The sequence below is a fragment of the Patagioenas fasciata genome, chromosome 2, assembly GCF_037038585.1.
Source record: "Patagioenas fasciata isolate bPatFas1 chromosome 2, bPatFas1.hap1, whole genome shotgun sequence".
NCBI classification, from domain to species: Eukaryota; Metazoa; Chordata; class Aves; order Columbiformes; family Columbidae; genus Patagioenas; species Patagioenas fasciata.
The window spans coordinates 135,406,830-135,420,609 of NC_092521.1; the positions used below are offsets into that span (position 1 = coordinate 135,406,830).

At 40.9% G+C, this 13,780-nt stretch overlaps 1 protein-coding gene across 6 annotated transcripts in view; it reads left to right on the top strand.

The window, feature by feature from the left end:
• The first annotated feature begins 630 nt into the window (after positions 1-630).
• HYCC1 (hyccin PI4KA lipid kinase complex subunit 1) overlaps positions 631-13,780 on the top strand; it is a 47,151-nt gene continuing 34,001 nt past the window's right edge. Inside the window, exons 1-3 of one of the 6 annotated variants that reach the window (XM_071805042.1) lie at positions 650-756; positions 1,615-1,735; positions 2,122-2,372. The gene's annotated coding sequence lies outside the window, so the exon portion shown is untranslated. Of the gene's footprint in view, positions 757-1,614; positions 1,736-2,121; positions 2,373-2,434; positions 2,589-13,780 lie in introns of those variants that run through there. The other 5 variants (XM_071805041.1, XM_065832491.2, XM_071805043.1 and 2 more) reach the window with 5 other exon arrangements.

A 13,780-nucleotide genomic window follows, 5' to 3' on the forward strand; every position in this document is an offset into this window, starting at 1 on the left:
CTTGCGGAGCTCTCAGCCGGTATAATCGTCTCTTTGTTAGGGCTGGGGAAGTTAAAGACTTTATTTTGCTTTACAGGCTCATTAGTCAGCCCATCGCCAGCTCTGCTGTCATTTCTCAGCGCTGGTAGCCGGAGGGCCGGGGGAGGAGGGGGTGCGTGTTTTCGGACAGCCTCGAACACGGCTCAAGCGCTGCCGGTGCGTGTTTTGTTCCGTGTGACAGCTCCGACGGCGGGCACTCCCCGCAGCATCCCCCCCTCGGGACACGACCCTCCCCGGCGCCTCGGGCTCCGCTTCGGCTTCCCCCGTGGCCAGGGCTGGGTGCTGCCCGGCGCTGGAATCACGTTCCTGACTCAGCCCCGGGCGGGGAGACAATGACTTATTCTCGCTCCCCCGGGGCCGTCGCCGCCTCTCACGTTTCGGGGCCTGCGGCTGCGGGACGCGGTGGCGCCCGATCCCCCCGGGGCGCTCTCCAACCCGGCCGCCACCTCCCGCCCGGCTCCGCCGCCGCCCGCCCTCGGAGCGGGGCAGCACCACCCATTGGGGGAGAGGAGGGCGCGGGCGCCCGCACCGCCCGCTCTGCCATTCTATTGGCTGGCGTGACCGCGCTTCGCCCTTCCATTGGCTGCGGCCCCCGCCAGGCAGCAGCGGGGTCGGGCGGTGCCAGCCAGCCCCTGCCCGCCCTCGCCGCTGTCGCTCCCGGCGGGCGAGTAAGTCCGCGGGCGGCCGCGGCGTCGGAGCCGTTGTCGGGCGGGAGGGGTGAGTGTGATCGGCGGCCGCTCCCGCTGAGCTAACTCTTCCTGCGCGGGGCAAGGGGCAGCGCTCTGCGCCGCCGGGACGGTTGGCGGCCGTTGGGCAACTAACGGCCGGTTGAGGAGAGCCCCATGGCTCCGGGTCCCGCGCACCGACCCCGCGGCGGGCGCTCCCGCCCCGCCCCGGGGCAGCCGTGGGCGCGCCGCTGGGGCGGCCGTTACCCGCCGGGCTCGCGCGTGGGGAGGGAGGCGGCGGCGGAGTTGCTGAGGGACGGGCCGGTGCCCGGGGCGCGGTGGAGGGTCAGGGCGGGAGGCCGTGACGGGCTCGGCGGGCCTCCTCCCGCTTAGCCGGGGAGAGCAGGTCTGTGCCCCCAGTGTGGGGCGGGGTGAGCGGGGCCACGGGATGGCGCTCCGGGGAGCGGCTTCAGGCTCCCCTCTTCCCGCGGGTCCCCTCGGAGCGCCACCGGCATCCTGGCCGCCTGCCGACGTCCTCCCGCGCCCCGTCTCTCCGGGCGGCGATCGGGGAGGGCAGAGGCGGGAAGCGGTGGCCCCGCCGGGGCAGCTCGGGGCTGGTGGGGCAGTGGGCACTTGATGTCGCCTGGAAAAGTCAGCCGGGGCTGTGGGCGAGACAAAGGAGCTGCTCCCGCTCGTCTCCGCGGAGCAGGGGGAGCCAGCGGGGTGTCCGGCAGCCGCCTGCCGCTGCTCCCGCGGCGCGCGTGTGCCCTCCTGGGAGATTTAGGCCATAGTTTAGTTGCCTGCTGTGAAATGCTTTCATTCTCACCCATCTCTTCTCTGTGTGTGTTTGTTTGTTTTTTTTATTATTTTTTTTTTCCCCTGCCGCATTGACTTCGGTGTCCGTGGATAGGGATGCGAGAGGTGGCAGCAACAGTTACGATTACTGAGAGTTTGCGGTTGAGGTTCCTAAGAAGGAAGTGTCGCAGACTGCAGGGGGTTGTGCCTGTGTAGGCTTCGTTATTTAACTACACGTATGTTAAATTGCTATGTGCTTTGTGTTTTAAAGGTAATGGTAAAAGCGAAGGTGATGTTCGTGGACTGATCATGTTGCCTGTAATCCTGAAAACCATCATGTTTGTGTTCAGTCCCGTTGAATTCAAACTCTATCCTGATAAAGCTCTTTGAGTCTTACGTTCACAAGGAAAAGATTTGCCTACTCGGGGATTATTAAGTCTTGTTAGCTCTGATCTTTCATCATTTGTAATATAAACTGCTAGTGTGTGAGAAGAAAACTACAGAAGAACAAAATACAGAAGTTGCTATTAAGTGATTGCTACTAGGAAGTTTTATTAGGTGCAAATTAGATTTGGTGATTAATTTTGGGGTTTTTTTGATTATTTTATGTTTTTTTGTTAAGGAAACTGAAACAAATGACACTGCAAAGAAGCAAAAAGCAGTTTTATGCAGCAAGGTGTAGAGTGACCTTGGTGATTGCTTTTCATTGCATCTAAAAGGCTTTTCTACAGTTTTTCCCTCCAGTAATGCAACTAGATGCTGCCAAGTGTCTTTTCAGAAGCTTGTGCTTTTCACAGAATGCCTTCATCTATGATAGTGCTTTGCTTTTGTTGTCCTCTCCACCTTTCAGCAAGTTCTTTTATGTTGTGTAAAGTAAGTAGCATTATGAAGCTTAGTCAAAGTAACTTCCAAACTATTTTACTTTCATCAGTGAAATACTTTTGGTTAAAGTATATTCTGTTAGTTTTAGATCTGATGCTGTTCTTGGACATATTTTTCCTCCAGAGTAAGAAGACAGTATGAAAATATTACTTCTGAAATGCAAAACTCATCTGCTTCTCTTCTGTGATAACCTATTTGTGAGGCAAGGTACTTTTAACAGGCCTTTTATCAGAGGGGTGACAGTTTTGAGGAAGTTCAGTATTGCTTTGGATGATTTATTAACTGTATCAATTTGCTTGCTTTTCAGTGTTGAACTTTTTTGAAGGTACAAGTTAAATTTATTCAGAATGCTTGTTACAAGTAAAAAGGCTTTCACAGGCAGAATTATGTTGAACTTCAGCCATAGTCTCCTGAATGGGAGGGTTTTCTTCCACTTGAGAGTGTCCATGGTAGACATGTTCACAGGCATAGCTGAGTAGTTAAGTCACTGGGATTCTAATTTTGCAAGGACTTGTATCACGAACAAGCATGTGCGTGATGTATTGCAAGGCTGGGCACTACCAGTGACATGTGTCATCTATATTTTACTTAGCACAATGGGGCTGGCTCTGAGCTGGGAGATGAGACTGTTTACTGATGCGTGTTATGACTTTATCAAACCTAGCAGTAAGTTGCCGAGTTAAAGTCTAACTCTTAGTACATGCTAGTGCAAAACCCCAATATCTTCTGCCTTCTCTGTATGTCCATGTCAGGAAATGCATTATCATTAAATCCTGCCTTAAGGTAAATATTTGGTTTTCTCTTAACCCTTTGACTTTAAATGCATGCAACATGAAAATGCTTGTTTGTTCTGGAGACTTATTAGTTATCTAATGTTGACTAATGTCTGGCTATTTTAATTAGAAAATAAACATACTTTTTATGGCCTGATGTGACACCTGTCTGTTTCAGGTTGTTTAGAAGATGTATAGTTTGAAAAATCTGTGTGATTTGTAAGAGAAAAGTCGCAGTTCTCAGGCTTTCATTTGGGACTATGAGCCTATGGAGCACTCTTTATATTTGAGGCTTCTAAATGCAACTCTTATGCTGTGTAAATGTTTACATTGATGAGAATATTAAAATGCAGTAGCACTTGGATTCTTAACAAAGATCACCTGGGTGCTCTACAAACATACAAGCTTAGACTTAAATCTCTTAGGTGGATCACCAGGCCAGGTTTCATTCACAAGGCTTTACTTAGGCAAATATGCTCTCTGCGTAACCTGGCATGCTTCCTTTCTTAAAAAAATGCATGATTGGGTACAAAGCTTATACTTAAGTCTACCATAGGATTTGTGCGGGTGGTTTTGCTAGCATAGATGGAAATTAATGCATATGAATCACTGTACTTGTGTATCATGGTGTTACCAGTTGCCAAGCAGTCATTATTCTTGGAGCAATAGGCATGAAGTTTAAGCAGGAGATCCCATCATACTGGATAGGAACTGAGAACACAGATGATACGACCTTCACTGTGTGTGTGCTCTGTTGTCTGTGAAGTGAGGAGAACTAGAGTCTGAATCTGTTAGACTTCAGAAAAATTGAAGTCTGCCAATTTGTATTTATCTTCTGAGATATAATAGCTTGATGACTGGAGTGACACTATGTAATATCTAAGATTTCTTGCATGGTATTATGAAAATACTATGTGCTTAAAACCTCTACTTTATATGCAGTGATTTTCAGTGTGTTGGTTTGTACTTGGTAGGATGTACTTGAAATTATTTATTGTTTTACTGAAATCTGATAGTTTTCCTGCTCAACAAAATTACAGCTTTTGATTTGTTAATGCTGTTGTGTTTAATTATGTGAGTATAAAAAACCCCACACCTTAATTAGAACTGTACGCATGATATCTTTTATTTAAATCCATATTTTCTTTCTTTTCCAAAAAAAGTGGCCCTTTTGGCAGCTTGCTGTCCTCGTTTGCCAGGATTGAAATGGTGACCTATTAAGTACACGTTTGGGAGTGGAGAACATGTTGGAATTAAAGCATTGTTTTATTAGCATCAGTTAATTAGGAACTTAAATTGGATTAATTTATTTGAAATGCTTCTTGAGATAATCTTGGAAGGCAATAATAAAGTGGTGTCAGGACAAGGACTGAAAGCTGTGTCAGATCCATGTTGTTGAAGAGGGAGTACTAAAGTATGAAAATACTTTGAATGTGTGGCAACTGCACATTGCTACAAGACCATGTTTAAAGCTTCTAGGCTGCTCAAGCTCTGCATGCTATTAAAGTGTTTTATTAGTTCCTGCATTGACCAGAATCTTCCCATACTCTAATGTATACTGTAAGTGTAGGCACACACTTTTAAGACGAAGTGCTCTGCATGCTCTCAAGATTTTCCTTATAAAAAACTGACACTTTAAATATTTGAAGTTACATGAAACATTGGTGACATTTAAGAAGTTTTCCATGAGGGTGAAGGGGTGAAATGCTTCTGCATTCGTTCTTATTGTAAATCATCAGATTTCTATTACAATTTGTGCTGGAACTTTGTTAGCATGAAAACTCAAATACTTCTGGATTAGATTAAAAAAAAAAAAAGAAAAGCAACATCTGAAAGATCCAACAACTGTAACAGTTTTCAGTGTATAGTACATCTAAAATAATGCAGGGTATGAAGTGTTTTCCTGTACTTTTGGTGCAAGCATTGTGAAGCCTTTGTCCTAATTAGGACCATGTTCATGGGCAGCAGAATAAAAATAGAATAGCAGCTTAGTTTGGGAGGGTGGCTGTTATTTACGGCGATTTCTTTAGACACATCCTCACATGAACTTACGTGCTTTGACAACAGCTGGAAAGGTAGTGAATAAAAGCAGCATTCCTTGCAGCCCAAATGAGTACTGAAGTTGTCCAAAAGTAACCCTCTCTTGTCATTGCAGTGCTAGAAATGGGAGGATGTTGGTGTATTTGATTCAGTGTGATGAATTAAGGGTTTCATGTAAGGCTTCAATGTAACTTCTAAATGGTGTACAAATTTAATACAAGTGGGTTTGATAAATAGTTGTTTCTAGGAGTACTATTTATTAGAACTGGAATCAATAAAGCATGTGGAATTTGGACAGATACTCAATAATTGTCACTCTTCTGTATGGAGAATGCTGTGAAAAGTGAGAGTGTGCATGAAAAAATTTCTGAAGTTTGTTTTAAATGACCAGTATTGCTGGAGAATCATCTGATTGTTGAGACGAAGACGGGAAATTGGTTATCTCTCCAAAACAGATGTATGTTTGTCTTCTTCCATCTCTAACCCCTGGTGAGATAAATGCTATGTGGCAATCAAAGCATAACAAAGACATTTAGGTAAAAGCAATACTAGCCGAGTAGTAAAACATGCCTTTTCCTGCTGCAAACGTTGCTGAGTATTTGTTTTACATCCTAATTAGCATAAGAGCTCTCATTCTAAATTTAGTGACAGAGACTGTATATTTTGGGCACTTTTGATAGCTACTAAAGAGGGTTGTTTTAGGTAGGAGAGAAGATATCCTTTGAATTTTGTTAGTTTTTTCTATTTGGAAGCTAACCTTTAATTAAAAATAGCATAGTATGCTCTGTAGCTGCACTGGATACTAATTAACTCATTTCAGTGCGTAAAGCCATGCTGTCTCTAAGGTTTCCTGTTGTTTGCTCTGGATAAATATTTATGCTTCAGCAAGACATTAACTTCAACCTGATGAATAGTGCATGCAGCTTTAATATTTTTGTTAATACTAAATACCATTAATCAGTACTATTACTATATTTTATTGCAATTCTGTTTTTAGAAAGGGGGCAAGAAGCCTGTTACACTTTAAATACACAATAGAGAAATCTAATACTCAATAACTAATCTGTCTATCTGTCTGAGTATTGAAGCTAGTGCTGGAAAATATAAGGTCTTCATGAATGTCTGGTTAATGGACAAGACTGTACAATATCTTTGTGGTTTGTTTTCAAGTACTTGAACCCTGTTCTCACGTAAAGACAATTGTTTTGTATTTTAAATTCTTTTTAATCCTGTAGTATTTTCTGTATTAAAGGAAATGACTGGAATACATGTAAAAGCATTAAGATGATTTATTAAATCTTAAAAAAATGCCACCATCTTTGAACATTAGGTTACTGTGAATATTTCCAGTCTATTATGAAAGACATGTTGGGTATACTATAGTAACATCTCTATCTGAGGAAGCAGGCTATAGAATCTCCAGATACAAAATTGAAAGCTTTTTTCTCCAGTAACATTTCTTCTCAGTGTTTGCTGGCTGAAGGATATTGTGTTACTTTTCCAGAGTCGAAGTAAGTTGCAAAATCAGCCTACAACATCATATGTTTTGTGTTAGGCTGATAAAAGGAAATTTTTTTTTAAAACTGTGGGGAGGAGTTATGTTTAGGAACAGTTTTATGTTTTTTACAGTAGCTCTACAGTGGATTTTACCAGTGAAATTCTGAGTATTATTCTACAATTTATGGTTAGTAGCACATCTGGCTGAACCAATTACTGTCTGCTCAGTTAAAATAATACCTTCCCTATTTATTTAATTTGGGTTGTGCCAAAATACCTGTCTGCTTCATGTCACATGCTGCAGATGTGCTACTGCTTTTACTCAGTTACAGCTTTTAGACTCAATAAGCTGTAGTCTTTACACTTATGTCTCTCATACTCCCAGTTGTATTGACTCCATATGTCAGGTCTAGAAAGACTAATAGGCTCCTGCATTTTTTTTTCCTGCTTTGAACTAAATTCCCAGTGCAGCAGCCAGGGGAGCGGGTGGGAGGCTTTTGACAGTAATTCTGTGCGTCCGCTTACACATGCATTTTGTAGCTTTGCCAGTGCTGGTATAGTATTTACCAGTTCCTGCTGCCTGTCTTGAGAGAATGAGGCTTACATTTAATTGTAAAGCTGAGGGGGAAAAAAATCAAGCGTCTTTCCCTTCTACCTGTTTTCTCTGCAGCATTTTATGTCAGTACTGTAAATGATGGGTATTTTTGCGACACTATACTTCAGACAATCAAATTTGCCACGTTGCTTAGTGAAACACAACAAAGGGAGCATCTGTTTTGCAGAGTACTTAATGATACTGCTTCAAGTATCAGAATTCTGTGTTGTGTGTTTGTTCTTTTTTTTTTTTTTAAGCTAGAATTGTTGCAGTTTTGTTGAATTTTCTGTAATGTGTGAAAATATAGCATAGCTATCCTTCCAGCACTTTTGCATCATGTTAGAGATTGACTGAGTAGATTAGTAATCTCTACGACTTCTCATTTTTTTTGCTGCCTTAGTAACTTTTGTTTGGCTTACATGTTTTCAATACTATTCTTTTTGTCTTACACCAAGGTTTAAGGATGTGTGGAGCACGTGCATTTTCATTGTTTACCAAGAGTTCTAACTAGAATGTAGTGATTATTTATGCAGGGATATTTTATCCCAAATTGATATTACTGGCAAGCTGTAGCTGTACAAGGAAAACTGAGAAGGATTTTCCACCTGAACTTAGCATAATCAGAGAATGTCTCTATACCATGCAGTTCCTTTGCGTATGCAATGTATACATTCATTTGTTCCTTAAGAAAGTAATGAAAATCTTTCATTCTTTCCCATTTTAATGGTATTTAAAAGTGTCTTAAATATTTTGTCCTATTCTGGCAAGTAAGTGGCTGATAATTCACCTGTGTTCACAAAGTTGCTGCAATCTAGTGAAACAGTGACAAGGACTAACTTACTTAACCATTTACAACTTCTTTTTGGTGTGGTAAAAATCCTATATAAATTCAGTAGCAGCAGTAGGATGTGAGTTTACTTGACATCAAGGGAAGAAGGAACACCTGAAAGAAGGTCTCTGCTTGTGCAGTAAACAGAGGAACTGACAAAAGTGTGAATAGGAAGTCAACTGATGAAACAGGAACCAAATGATGGCACTTTTACCCTTTAAGGGGTTCCTTAAATATGTCTGCTGATTTTAAATGATAAATATGATCCTTTTGTGTTGTGCAGTTATTAACCCCCACTCCTCGGATGTCATACTGTTTATAATCTCTTCACTGAGATTATATTTGTGTTTTTTTTTTTTTTTTTATTCTGCTCTTGGATCACTACAACTCCTCTTTCCTATGGATATGACCTTTATTTTTGAACACAACATGTTGCTTCCTAGGGTTATTAAGCTGTATTGATGTCATTCGGCTCCGGTTCATTTGAGTCCACTGTGTCCCAAATACATGTGTAGTCAATGACCAATTTGCGTGTATTGTCATAATTCCATCTGCCATTCAAGTGACTTTTCAGTTGCTGCTTTTAAGCAGAATGTGCTAAATCAAGTTGCAAGTTCATAGACTTCAGATTATTATAGAAAAAAATTTTGACTACTTTGTTGTTAGGCTACAGAAATATTTGTCAGGCTCTAAATCCTGAAGTCTGTGCTCTAGACCGGGGCTCTGAATTTGTAACTGAATATTGAAATACTGATCACCTATTCTAGAAATACTAGATATGAAGATCTTAAAGAATGCACTTAGACACCAGGCCTGTCTTGAGCAGAAGACATCTTGAGATTTAACGACAATGCAAATAAAAGAAACGGGAAAAGAAAATGAATGCTTGCTCCATTATTTTTAATCATAAACTCTTTTCCGCTACCTAAGCAATATCAATATAAATTCAGTAGAAACTTTGTTATGGCTTTGGAACACTGGCAGATTACTTGATTACCGTTTACCTTGGAAATCTGTACTGAATTGCTCAAATAAAAGTCTCTGCAGACCCTATGTAACTTGAGTTTCGTTATATTTGTATTTCTTTATTCGAATAATTAATATTCTGAGCTTTAGATGCTTTCATCAAGTGGGAACACTTTACTTGAAAAGCTTTTTCTTCTAATAGGAATTCAACCTAAATTAATATGCCCTACAATGTAAGACAATTAACACTCTTTTTTCTGCTTTGCCACTATTATGCTTTTGGGATTTGACTTTTTAGAAAACATTACAATACAGAGCAAGACATACAGGGTAGTAAATTGTCTGAGACTTCAAGTTGCGCACACATCTGTACTACAGCATTGAATTTATATATGACAATAGAGCATTTAATGTGTTGGATGTATCTTTTCTGAATGAGACAGAAATGTGGGTCCTGCTGTTACTTTTTAAAAGTTTTACTAAAAAGTCATGGTTTTCTGTTGCTTATAAAGTGTGTAAACAAACAAACGAAAAACAACACCACAAAAAAACCCAAAACAAAACGAAAACAAAACCACCAGGAAGTTTTTCTTGGGTGTTCTGAAATGTTTTTCAAATTAAAATGTCCAGTCTTGTGAGTATAACATGCTTGTGCAGGAAGGCTGTTGTTGGGGGAGGAAGGGAAGGTATAAGGAAGAAAACTGCCATGGAGAGATAAAGCATATTTTTCCTGAAGCTGTTTAACACAACATTATGTGCGTGTATTGATGATTCATTCTAATTCTGTGTCTTAACAGGGAGCAATCAAAAACCACTCAAAGCAAACTAAATCCTAAGGTTGTTTTCAGTATTGATCGTAGAATCATAGAATCATTTTGGTTGGAAGAGACCTTTGAGATAATTGAGTCTAACCATTAACCTAACACTGTCAAGTCCACCACTAAACCATGTCCCTAAGAACCTTGTCTATGCATCTTTTAAACATCTTCAGGGATGGTGACTCAACCACTTACCCTGGGCAGCCTCTTCCATTGCCTGGCAATCCTTTCTGTGGAGAAATGTTACCTAATATCCAAGCTAAACATCCCCTGGCACAACCTGAGGCCTTTTGTTCTTGTCCTATTGCTTGTTACTTGGGAGACCAACACCCTCCATGCTACAACCTCCTTTCAGGTAGTTGTAGAGAGTGATAATGTCTCTCCTTAGCCTCCTTTCCTCCAGGCCAAACAGCCCCAGATCTCTTGACCATTCCTCATCAGATTTGTGCTCCAGGCCTCTCACCAGCCTGGTCACCCTCCTCTGCACTCTCCCCAGCAACTCAATGTCTTTCTTGTAGTGAGGGGCCCAAAACTGAACACCAGTGCTGAGTACTGGGGGATGATCACTTGTCTAGTTCTGCTGACCACACTATTCCTGATGCAAGCCAGGATGCTCTTGACCTTCTTTGCCACCTGGGCACACTGCTGGCTCATGTTCAGCCAGCTGTCAATCAACACCCCCAGGTCCTTTTCCACGAGGCAGCTTTCCAGCCACTCTTCCCCGAGCTTGGAGCATTGAATTGGGATTTTTGTGACCCAAGGGCAGGACTCAGCATTTGGCCTTGTTAAACCTCATACCTCTCCTCTGGAAAATGCACCTTCATATAGCTTATTTCTGTCAAAATGAGCTACTAAAATGTGGATCAATAGACTACCATAAACCTCTTTTTGCTATGAAGTCCATGGTGTATTCCTGCTTTTGCCTCATGATCTTTAGTGATATGGTGGAATGATATACTAGAGATAATATTTTGCAAATATTCAGTTATAAAGAATGCTAATGCTGCTGCATTGCTAAGGTTAGGGTGATGGGACGTATCATAGCACTTGTTTAAGTGCTTTGGAGTAAAAGTAAAATCAAACTCTTACAGTCATATTTGATCATGTCTGATGTTATTACTCTACATTGTAGATCTGCTCTTGGTAAGCACACCATAAGGGTTATTCTTCCTTGTACTAAGTTCTTCAAAACCTGTTTCCAGGAAATCCAAGTCATTGACCTGTCCAAGGATTTATGCCAAAAGCATAGTTTAATGCCTATTTCAAATGCAATGTGTTGGACTTTCTCAGCTACAAGTGGAAGTGTTTTGAAAGGATAGTTCATATTGATGGATACATGAAAATTTATGAATGCCTGCAGAGCAGGAGACCAGGTTGTAGAGGGAAGTTGTAACTAGACATGTGCAGCTGTCTGGTGAAGGAGGGTATGATTTCAAAGCAGACAGAATTCTCTTTAAATGCTTTTCATGCTAGTAATACTATTTAAAAAAAAATAATTAGAACTTGTAATAACTGATTTTTAGCAAATAAAAATAAATCACTTCTAAAGCATCTTGAACTTTTGTAATGTAGTTCTTAGTTTGTGGAGCTGCCCACGTTTTGTGAAGGCAGAAGGAAGATTCAGTTGAAATGAGGTCCCAAGAGCTGCTACTAAATTTCTTCCTCATGGGGCTTATGTAGTATCTTCTAACGTCAGTCCATGGCTTGCAGGTAGGCATCTCTGCCTTTTTAATTAAACGAGGTGCAGAAACTTAGGCACTGGAAATAGGCAGAATATCCTGAAATCTCATTCTTGGCCAGTGACATTGGGAAGTTCTGGCCAAAAGTGTTGCATTCCTGATGTTGCTACTAAAAGTAGAAGGTTAAGAGTATTAAAAATGGAAGGTGAAGAGCCTGCTCAAACTTCCGTCCCTACTTTGTGAGCTGAGTCTTTTCCTTGTGATAAGTCACTGCTAAACTACTTGCTAGTTGGATGCTCTAGCTGCAACAACATGCTGTAATGGTAAAAGGTGTTGGAATTGTACCTTTAACAGTTGATGCTCAGAGGTGAAGTACAACCTCTGCTCAATTCTCCATATGCTTTTTAGGTCATACTCAGGCTTTTGTGCAGCATCTGCTTATGCATGCTTTACACTGAGAGGCTTTCCAACAAGCTGAATTACCTGACACCTTTTTTTGATATGTGGCTGAAAGTTCTGAGTGAACTCTAACTTGAGATGACTTGCAATTTTCCCTTAGAAAGGAGAACATGTTTTTAGTACTAGCTTACAGAAAACAGACTTCACAAACAGCTAGATTAAATGAATAACTATCAGTAAAGGTATACTATAGTAGCACTGAAGTTTGAGGAGGCAAGGAACTAGAGGTCATGGCATTGCTACCAAAATAGTGGTCTATGCTCTTGAAAAGTCTGTTGGTTGGTTCAGGACTTATATGCAACACTGCAACAAGAGCTGCAATATGATTATGCTCTCCAAATACTTAATTTCAGTTCACTATTTTAAGTTGTCTTTAAGCTTAAGGGAATTTCATGACTTCTCTGGGATGTAGCGTACTTTGGGCTTAGGGAAACTAGGGCACATGAGAACAGTAAGTTTGCTTTGCTTGGGGTTCTGTAGAGAAAGTTTCTTGTGAGTGGTGAACTTGTGCAGCGCTGCTTTCCCTACAGAAGTGGTGAGGGCACTGTGTCATCTGCTGCAGGATTGCCTGCTCAGAGATGTCCTTGACACAAGTTGCAGGAGTGCAGATACATAGAAAACAGACAACACTTCCAAAGCTTTCTAGTTTGTTCTTATCAAAGCATAAAGAAGATACCTTTATTTTATTATTATGAATTTTTGTTTATTTTAATCCTAGGGGATTTTGTGGCTGAAGCAAAAACTGGAAAACCTGTGTGGATTAGGTCACTTTTGTAGTATTAGCATACTGTTTCCTTATACACATTATTTTGTTGTTTCACATGTATTTGGCTAAGCTTGTGGTTGTACTCACTATAATGTTACTTTAAGTTATCTTTCCTTATGATGCATATAGTGATTACCTTGATTTTTTAATTTATGCTAAACTGTTAACTATTGTAATCCAGAATAAACAAGAACATACTTTAAGACAAGATTTTTCAACTACCTGTGTTTTATTTATCTAAGAGTAGGCTATTTATATTTGTTCTTTCTTAAAGATTTAACAAGATGTAAACAATAGTGTTTGCATGGAGTAAAAGAAAATGGGAAACAAGTATTTTTCAGCTGCTAAGAAAAACTGTTTTGAACGTAATAGCTCTTATTTTCCTATAATGGTATATTACAGATGATAGAAAAGCTAACACTTGAGGATACACTGCAAATGAAATAACTTGAAAGAGAGTAGGGCTTTTGCAAGCTGCAGAACGGGATGTAGCTGGAGCAAGTTGGCTTGCAGATAGTCAGTTTTGACTGACTCTGTGGTTATCAGCATGGCAGTTGTACTTACAGTGTGCTTTTGTGTGGAAGGTGGCAAGGAATAATAGTAAAGTAAGATTTAAAAAAAAACATTCAAGCTCTAGAAATTACTTCCTCTTCAGTTTGGCACTGTATGGCTATGGCTGCTTTTGTACTGCTTTAACGATATAAATCTGATTTACTATGGCTTGTATAAATTCAAGTGAATATATCAATGTGTAATCTTATATGGCTATCTCAGTGAGTTGTTCAGCTGGCACGAGTCATTTGATTGTCTTGAGAGAGTTATCTCCTTTCTGGTAAAGGGCGAGTACAAGGTTAGTAACGTACAAAGGTGGTTTGTAATCGTTGTTTCTTAATCTGAAATCGAGCAAATATAATTGCCTGGAGTCAGAGATCGGGATTAAAATCTTCAAAAGCCTATGCTTATGGAGATCCTACCTT